The sequence below is a fragment of the Salvelinus fontinalis genome, chromosome 32, assembly GCF_029448725.1.
Source record: "Salvelinus fontinalis isolate EN_2023a chromosome 32, ASM2944872v1, whole genome shotgun sequence".
Lineage (NCBI taxonomy): Eukaryota > Metazoa > Chordata > Actinopteri > Salmoniformes > Salmonidae > Salvelinus > Salvelinus fontinalis.
In genome coordinates, this window is record NC_074696.1 from 38192846 (window position 1) to 38203304 (window position 10459).

General features: G+C 40.7%; 1 protein-coding gene across 1 annotated transcript in view; it reads right to left on the minus strand.

Annotated features, from left to right (window-relative positions):
• The window catches only part of LOC129831269 (gamma-enolase-like), a 151434-nt gene that overhangs the window by 98983 nt on the left and 41992 nt on the right, over nucleotides 1-10459 (minus strand). The gene's annotated exons all lie outside the window — the stretch shown is intronic.

Consider the following 10459-nt stretch of genomic DNA (forward strand, 5'->3'; position numbering starts at 1 on the left):
ATCGGTTTTGCACGTCAGCTTTAAACGAGACATCGGGCCGATGCCGATGTTGGCATTTTTAGCTAATATCATCCGATTCCGATATGCTCACCGATATATCATGCATCCCTAGCTAAATTAGAACTTGGTTCTATTTCAAATCAAATTAAAATCAAATTTATTTATATAGCCTTTCTCACATCAGCTGATATATCAAAGTGCTGTACAGAAACCCAGCCTAAAACCCCAAACAGCAAGCAATGCAGGTGTAGAAGCACGGTGGCTAGGAAAAACTCCCTAGAAAGGCCAAAACCTAGGAAGAAACCTAGAGAGGAACCAGGCTATGAGGGGTGGCAAGTCCTCTTCTGGCTGTGCCGGGTGGAGATTATAACAGAACATGGCCAAGATGTTCAAATGTTCATAAATTACCAGCATGGTCAAATAATAGTAATCACAGTGAACAGGTCAGGGTTCCATAGCCGCAGGCAGAACAGTTGAAACTGGAGCAGCAGCACGACCAGGTGGACTGGGGACAACAAAGAGTCATCATGCCAGGTAGTCCTGAGGCATGGTCCTAGGGTTCAGGTCCTCCGAGAGAGAGAAAGAAAGAGAGAAAGAGAGAATTAGAGAGAGTATACTTCAATTCACACAGGACACCGGATAAGACAGGAGAAGTACTCCAGATATAACAAACTGACCCTAGCCCCCCGACACAAAAACTACTGCAGCATAAATACCGAGACAGGAGGGGTCAGGAGACACTGTGTCCCCATCCGATGATACCCCCGGACAGAGCCAAAACAGGAAGGATATAACCCCACCCACTTTGCCAAAGCACAGCCCCCACACCACTAGAGGGAAATCTTCAACCACCAACTTACCATCCTGAGACAAGGCCGAGTATAACCCACAAAGATCTCCGCCACGGCACAACCCAAGGGGGGCGCCAACCCAGACAGGAAGATCACGTCAGTGACTCAACCCCTTCAAGTGATGCACCCCTCCTAGGGACGGCATGAAAGAGCACAAGTAACCCAGTGACTCAGCCCCTGTAATAGGGTTAGAGGCAGAGAATCCCAGTGGAGAGAGGGGAACCAAGGGCGGTTCGTTGCTCCAGAGCCTTTCCGTTCACCTTCACACTCCTGGGCCAGACTACACTCAATCATATGACCCACTGAAGAGATGAGTCTTCAGTAAAGACTTAAAAGTTGAGACCGAGTCTGTGTCTCTCACATGGGTAGGCAGACCATCACATAAAAATTGAGATCTATAGGAGAAAGTCCTGCCTCCAGCTGTTTGCTTAGAAATTCTAGGGACAATTAGGAGGCCTGCGTCTTGTGAACGTAGCGTACGTGTAGGTATGTACGGCAGGACCAAATTGGAAAGATAGGTAGGAGCAAGCCCAGGTAATGCTTGTAGGTTAGCAGTAAAACCTTGAAATCAGCCCTTGCCTTAACAGGAAGCCAGTTTAGGGAGGCTAGCACTGGAGTAATATGATCAAATTTTGGGGTTCTAGTCAGGATTCTAGCAGCCGTATTTAGCACTAACTGAAGTTTATTTAGTGCTTTATCCGGGTAACCGGAAAGTAGAGCATTGTAGTAGTCTAACCTAGAAGTAACAAAAGCATGGATACATTTTTCTGCATAATTTTTGGACAGAAAGTTTCTGATTTTTGCAATGTTACGTAGATGGAAAAAAAGCTGTAGATTAAAAAAAAAAAAACATTATTTTTTGTTCACCCATCTACAAACAATACCCCATAATGACAAAGTGAAAACATGTTTATAGAAAAATGTAATGCAGAAATATCTCATATTTGGCACCGATTACAGCTGTGAGTGTTCCTGGGTAAATCTACTGTATAAGAGCTTTGCACACCTGGATTGTACAATATTTCCACATTATCATTTTTTTTATTCTTCAAGCTCTGTCAAGTTGGTTGTTGATCATTGCTAGACAGACATTTTCAAGTCTTGCCATGAATTGTCAATCTGATTTAAGTCCAAACTGTAACTAGGCCACTCGGGAACATCCAATTTTGTCTTGGTAAACAACTCCAGTGTATATTTGGCCTTATGTTTAGGTTTTTGTCCTGCTGAAAAGTGAATTTGTCTCCTAGTGTCCGTTGTAAAGCAGACTGAACCAGGTTTTCCTCTAGGACTTTGCCTCTGCTCTATTCCGTTTCTTTTTATTGTACAAAAACCCCTCCTTATTCCTTGCCGATGACAAGCATACCCACAACATGATGCAGCTCCTACCAGGCTTGAAAATTTGAAAATGTGGAATTCAGTGATGTGTTGGATTTGCCCCAAACATAACACTTTGTAGTCAGGACATTAAGTTAATTTCTTTGCCACATTTTTTGCAGGCAGGATGCAGACAGAATGCATGTTTTGGAATATTTGTATTATCTACAGGCTTCCTTCTTTTGAATGAGGTTAGTATTGTGGAGTGACTAAAATGTTGTTGATCCATCCTCAGTTTTCTCCTATCACAGCCATTAAACTCTGTAACTGTTTTAAAGTCACCATTGGCCTCAGGGTAAAAACTCTGAGAGGTTCCCTTCCTCTCCGGCAACTGAGTTAGGAAGGACACCTGTATCTTTGTGGTGACTGGTTGTATTGATACACCATCCAAAGTGCAATTAATACCTTCACCATGCTCAAAGGGATATTCAATTCCTTTTTTTTTATTTATTTTTTACACATCTACCAATAGGTGCCCCTCCCTGGTCTTTGTGGTTGAATCTGTGTTTGAAATTCACTGCTCGACTGAGGGATGTTACGGTGTATTTGTATTTGTGGGGTACAGAGATGAGGTATTCATATAAAAAGCACGTTAAACACTATTACTGAAGTCCATGCAACGTATTATGTGACTTGTTAAGCAAGTCCTGAACTTATTTAGGCTTGATTACTTATTGACTAAAGATATTTCATCTTTTCATGTTTAATTCATTAGAATGGTCCAGTGAGTGTGTGTATGGTCAGTGTAAGCGAGTCAGTGCAGATAGTTTGTGTCCCATGAATTGACTATTTAGCAGTCTTGTGGCTTGAAAGTAGAAGCTGTCTCGGAGCTTGTTGGTCCAAGAGCCGATGCTCCGGTACCATTTGCATTAAGGTAGCAGGATGAAGAGTCTATGGCTTGGGTGGCTGGAGTTTTTGGCAATTTTTCGGCCCTTCTTCTGATTGCCTCAAAAAGAGGTCCTGGATTGCTGGGAGCTTGGCCCGGTTGGCAAACATGTGTCTGTGTAAAGGTTTTAGATGGCACTCCTTCAGAGTTTTCAAAGTTCTTCATAAATATAAAATGTAGAGCAGAAGTACTTCTCTGTAATGTGGAATATTGAATTATGTCTGACATCACCAGTTCTTCAGCAAGTTAGTTCGTATTCCTTTCACTCTATTCCTTAACATCTTTCAATATAGCAATATTCACTTACTCATATGTACTATCAACGTTTCCCTTTACTGTGGGAATTGTGATCGAATCAACACAATATTTGCCACTTTCAATGCAACATACTGAAACAAAACAAACTATGCAAGACTTTGTATGCAAAACTAGAAATGCAATTTGCAAAGTCATCCGGAGAGGACGGAGGAGGTGGAGGATTGAGGAGAAGATGGAATAGACTATCCTAGTGTTAGAGGCAGAAGCTTGAAATTTAGAGTGGTAGAAAGTGGCTTTAGCAGTGGATACAGAGGAAGAGAAGCTGCCTGCAGCTAGGGCTGTGGCAGTCATGACATTTTGTCAGCTGGTGATTGTCAAGCAGATAACTGCTGATCTCACGGTAATTGACCGTTAATTAACAAACACATTTAGCATTTCCTGGCTTCCACACATAGCCTACAAGCCACTGATGAAGACCTTTGGAAGATCTACATTTTAAAACGTCTAATAAATCAATTTACTATAGCCTACACATCACAATAAATCCAATGTTTATTTTAGACAGATATAAAGAAACATGATACGAAGAAAATGTGGTCTATTTCAGAAGAACAAAATAGCATACTCTGAGTTGTCCTTATGTTAGGTCCTGATCTGGCTGTGCCATATGGCTGTGGGCTACACTACTTCATTTAGCAGACAAGATTTGTTTAGAATTCTGTGGTATTATTTTATAGTATGAAGAATACAATTGAACATAGAATGTATTAAACATTTTATTCAGCTAAGGCTGCATGATGCGACTCTAATGATGATTTGAAAAAAGTTGCATTAAAATGCATGAGCTCTGCTTTGTTTCCTTATCAGGCTGCAGACACTTCATCAGTCTCTCATTCACATTTTGACACTTGATACTGCCTCAAATTTCCTGGTGGCATCCCACTTGTGTGACCGTAATTCCCCCTAAAAAATTACATCCCTTTTACAGCCAGTGGCCGTTGTTCCCTTGGGCTGAATATAATCATTATAATTCCCTTCTCCCGGCTGTGTGCTCCGAAGCATTTCTCACTCACATGGCTCTCAGATATCTAAATTCTTATTAGCCAATGCCCGTCACGTGATCGGGTCCTTCTCGCAGGCATCTCAGCTCCGATGTAGGCTACAAGTGAAGACAGACCATCGAGGACACAACTGTGCGAGTCTTTCTTATCGAATTCAGAGGTGCATATAGAAGAACTGTCCACATGTACTTTTCGTCAGCCAACAAGATGAGTAGGCCTAACGAACAGCAAAAGCACTAGCTTATGTCAATCTACTCTCCCCCATAGTACAAAAGTTGATTTATTATGTGCGAGAAATAAATATTACAAACATAGTTTTGGACAGTTTTCTGGCATCATGCTTAGGCCAGCATCCCAGAGTCGCCTCATCACTGTTGACGTTTTGACTGGTATTTTGCGGGTATTATTTAATGAAGCTGCCAGTTGAGGACTTGTGAGGCTTCTGTTTCTCAAACTAGACACTCTGATGTATTTGTCCTCTTGTTCAGTTGTGCACCGGGGCTTCCCATTCCTCTTTCTATTCTGGTTAGAGACAGTTTGCACTGCTCTGTGAAGGGAGTAGTACACAGCGTTGTACGAGATCTTCAGATTATTGACAATTTCTCGCATGGAATAGCCTTCATTTCTCAGTACAAGAATAGACTGACGAGTTTCAGAAGCAAGGTCTTTGTTTCTAGCCATTTTGAGCCTGTAATTGAACCCACAAATGCTGATGCTCCAGATACTCAACTAGTCTAAAGAAGGACAGTTTTATTGCTTCTTTAATCAGAACAACAGTTTTTAGCTGTGCTATCATAATTACAAAAGGGCTTTCTAATGATCAATTAGCCTTTTAAAATGGTAAACTTGGATTAGCTAACACAACATCCATTGGAACACAGGAGTGATGGTCGCTGATAATGGGCCTCTGTACGCCTATGTAGATATTCCATTAAAAAAATCTGCCGTTTCCAGCTACAATAGTTATTTACAACATTAACAATGTCTACACTGTATTTCTGAACAATTTTATGTTATTTTAATGGACCAAAAATGTGCTTTTCTTTCAAAAACAATGACATTTCTAAGTGACCTCAAACTTTTGAATGGCAGTGTATGTAAATAAGGTATCTGTTTTTTTTTATCGATTTGCAAAAATGTAAAAAAAATATTTAAAAAAAATTGTTTGCACATTGTCATTATGGGGTATTGTGTAGATTGCTGATTTTTTTTTTTTTAATCTTTCCGAAGGCACTGTACCTAGGGGCATGGCTCAGAAAACCAGTCAGTATCTGGTGTGACCACCATTTGCCTTATGCAGCCTTATGCATCTCCTTCGCATAGAGTTGATCAGGCTGTTGATTTTGGCCTGTGGAATGTTGTTCCACACCTCTTCAATGGCTGTGCGAAGTTGCTGGATATTGGCGGGAACTGGAACACGCTGTCGTACACGTCGATCCAGAGCAACCAAACCATGCTCAATTGGTGACATGTCTGGTGAGTATGCAGGACATGGAAGAACTGGAACCTTTTCAGCTTCCAGGAATTGTGTACAGATCGTTGCCATATTGTGCCGTGCATTATCATGCTGAAACATGAGGTGATGGCGGCGGATGAAGGGCATGACAATGGGCCTCAGGATCTCGTCACGGTATCAAATTGCCATTGATAAAATGCAATTGTGTTCGTTGTCCGTAGCTCATGCCTGATCATACCATAACCCCACCACCATTTTGTGGCACTCTGTTCACAACGTTGACATCAGCAAACCGCTCGCCTATACGACACCATATACGTGGTCTGCGGTTGTGAGGCCAGTTGGACGTACTGCCAAATTCTCCAAAACGACGTTGGAAGCGGCTTATGGTAGAAAAAGTAACATTCAATTCTCTGGCAACCTCTCTGGTGGACAATCCTGCAGTCAACATGCCAATTGCACGCTAGCTCAAAATTGTTGACATCTGTGGCATTGTGTTGTGTAACAAAAACTGCACATTTTAGAGTGGCCTTTTATTTTCCCCAGCACAATGAGCACATGTTTAATGATCATGCTGTTTAATCAGCTTCTTGATATGCCACACCTGTGAGATGGATGGATTATAATGGCAAATGAGAAATGCTCACTAACAGGGATGTAAACAAATGTGTGCACGGAAATAAGGTTTTTCTGAGTATGGAACAGTTCTGGCATCTTTCATTTCAGCACATGGGACCAACATCCTACATGTTGTGCTTATATTTTTGTTCAGTTAGATGAATCACTGTACCGAGTGTTGAAAGGGTTTCCTGACTGTGACTGAAATGGACCTGTTCCTTTAAGCGACACTCCAAGATGTGCATACCATCAATCAATAATATGAAGCTAAGAAAAAGCATTTGTATACAACCACGACAAGCAAATTACATGATCATAACATTGTTTCAAAAGTTTGTGTTCTTGGTTACCATGGATGTGAATAGTGACAGTGGAGCACATGGATGTCATAAATCAACCAAGAAGAAGACAAGGACATATATTTGTATATATAGTGTATGTGGACACTCCTTCAAATGAGTGGATTTGGCTATTTCAGCCACAGCTGAAAGGTGTATAAAAATGACCACAAAGCCATGCAATCTCCATTGACAAACATTGGCAGTAGAATGGCCGGTACTGAAGAGCTCAGTGACTTTCAACGTGGCACCGTCATAGGATGCCACCTTTCCAACAAGTCAGTTTGTCAAATTTCTCCCCTGCTAGAGCTGCCCCGGGTCAACTGTAAGTGCTGTTCCGGTCAACTGTAAGTGATGTTACTGTGAAGAGGAAACGTCTAGGAGCAACACCGATTCAGCCGCGAAGTGATAGGCCACACAAGCTCACAGAACGGGTCCGCCAAGTGCTGAAGCACGTAGCGCGTAAAAATTGTCTGTCCTCGGTTGTAACAAACTACCGAGTTCCAAACTGCCTCTGGAAGCAATGTCAACACAAGAACTGTTCATCTGGAGCTTCAGGAATTGGGTTTCCATGCCCGAGCAGCCGCACACAAGCATAAGATCACCATGCGCAATTCCAAGTGTCGACTGGAGTGGTGTAAAGCTAGCCGCCATTGGACTCTGGAGCAGTGCAAACGTGTTCTCTGGAGTGTTAAATCACGCTTCACCATTTGGCAGTTCGACAGACAAATCTGGGTTTGGTCGGATGCCAGGAGAACGCTATTAACCCCAATGCATAGTGCCAACTGATAAGTTTGGTGGAGAAGGAATAATGGTCTGGAACTGTTTTTCATGGTTCGGGCTAGGCCCCTTAATTCCAGTAAAGGGACATCTTAACACTACAGCATACAATGGCATTCTAGACGATTCTGTGCTTCCAACTTTGTGGCAACAGTTTGGGAAGGCCCTTTCATGTTTCAGCATGACAATGCCCCAGTGCACAAAGCGAGGTCCATAAAGAAATGGTTTGTCAAGATCGGTGTGGAAGAACTTGACTGGCCTGCACAGAGCCCTGACCTCAACCACACCGAACACCTTTGGGATGAATTGGAATGCCGACTGTGAGCAAGGCCTAATCGCCCAACATCAGTGCCTGACCTCGCTAATGCTCTTGTGGCTGAATGGAAGCAAGTCCCCACAGCAATGTTCCAACATCTAGTGGAAAGCCTTCCCAGAAAAGTGGAGGCTGTTATAGCCGAAGGGTGGACCAACTCCATATTAATGCCCATGATTTTGAAATGAGATGTTTGAAGAGCAGGTGTCCACATGCTTTTGGTCATGTAGTGTATATAAAACGAAATCAGACAATATCCTATAAGATACCAGGAGTATCTTAAGAAACAAAAAGATACCTCAAAACAAAAGAAAGTGGTGAACTGAAACCCATCTCACAACTTTCCCAGTGAGGAAAAAAAGGGGGGAAAAGGAAGCAACGGAAAATAAACCAATGTAACAGAAGATCAACTATCCAGAAAATAGTGGTTATGGAGTCATACCTGTCAAGCAACACACCACCAAAATCACCTGAAGTCTTATAGCTACACAATGATGACCTATCTGCCCCTCAAATAACTCCAAATATATGTGATTGTTTTGGCCCACAGACCGTGATAATTCAACAAACAGAGGCAGACAAAGCCTTCCACTTCAACGTGCACAGCATCACAGCCATCTCCCAGAGCAAATCAGCCCATTGCAGACATATATGAGGGACTGATTGGAAAGTGGTGTGTTGTGAAATAGGATGAAGATCCTTACCCTGGTATTATACAAGATGTTGATGCAGAGAGCTGTGCTCTAGTCAAAAGTCATGTGGGAGCCAACCGATTATTTTGGCCAATGAGAGAGGACATTGTACAGTATGGTACCAACCAGGGAATGTGCTTGGGCTTGTCCCTGAGCCTCATCCAATGACAAAACGGCATGTGATGCTTGATGGCGCAGTGTGGGAGGAAATTTGGTCTCGTTAAGCAATAGAGTGCATTAAGGGCAAAACCTAATCTTGCATGAGCACACACCTGTCTCATGAGTCTGAATCAATAGACTACAGCCAGTGAACCAGTCATGTGTTTAATGTCAACCAGTGTTTCCAACCTTGTATGTGTATTTATGCCTAATGTATTGAATCCCAAATTGTTCTAAAATATGCTGTTTTTGAGGTTTTGAATGGTCTGTTTTATATCTTCAATAAAATTAAACATGTACAACTGTGACAATGTTTAATGGAATTTTCCATCGGTTGTTTTATATGAAATGTAATTTCCACCACAGTAAGTCAGGAAAGGGTGTATTAAATTACAATTGGTTTTTGATGATTTTTCCCATATGTGAATCTTATATGTATGTTCTTAAGATATTTCCTAAAATAATGTAAAATATTAAGATTTTGATTAGGTAAATACATGTTTCTGAGTATCAAGGCATATATAGACATTTAGACATGACAATGATGAATACATATAATTAAAATGTACAAAAGTAAAAGAATATATATAAAACACAAATGTCATGTGAAATGTTATATAAAACACCTTAGGCACAATTTCGGAAATTTCCTTTTCAACTAAAATAGCAAATTTTATGACGTGGAAGTAATGACATTTCCTCTCAGGTATTTGGGGAAACCAATACTAATCTTTATATTTTTTTTAAAGTATGGTCTCAGCCCATATTCTATCTTGTCTACAGACAGAGTGAAGAAAATATTCAGATAGATAAAAAGCAGTTTCAACGTTTCATTTTCTAAAGCATTTAACATCCAAAAGTGCTCGTATTTGCAAATCAACTATGTATCTGTCACTGTGGTGACAAAGACGCTAACCAAATTCCCATATCGATCAATGTGATACAATCCTTTTCCAAAGCGTCTGGTCTATACCTTAACATTAATAAATGTGAACTCATAGCTGTCAAAGATTGTGTGACACCTTCATATTATGGTATTCCAGTAAAAGAAGAACTTACATATTTAGGCATAACCATTACAAAGGATCAGAAGTCTAGAGGCTTACTAAATTTTAACCCTCTTATTAAACATACCCAGAAGAAGCTAAATCAATGGCTACAGAGGGACTTATCTTTAAAAGGTAGAGTCCTAATAACCAAGGCCGAAGGTATCTCAGAGTAACATATCTTCTATCTTTGTATCTTGACAGTAAAATAAGCAAGGAGATAGACCAGATGCTTTTCAACTTTCTTTGGAGAAACCGTACCCATTACATTAGGAAAACTGTTGTAATGAACACTTATGAGTATGGTGGACTGAATTTTCTGGACTTTACTACTTTAAATAATCAATTGGATAAAACAATTCCTAAGAAGACCCACTTCTATCTGGAATTTTATTCCTCATCATGTCTTCTCTTCTTTTGGTGGCCTTAACTTATAATATTGACAAAATTCCAGTGAAACTTTCTGCTTTTCATCGGTAGGTTTTCTTGTCATGGTCCTTAATTTATAAACACAATTTTTCTCCACACAGATATTATATATGGAATAATCGGGATATATTGTATAAAAATACTTCTTTGTTTTTAGAATATTGGTTACACAAATGTAAATTTACTAACAAAAAAACA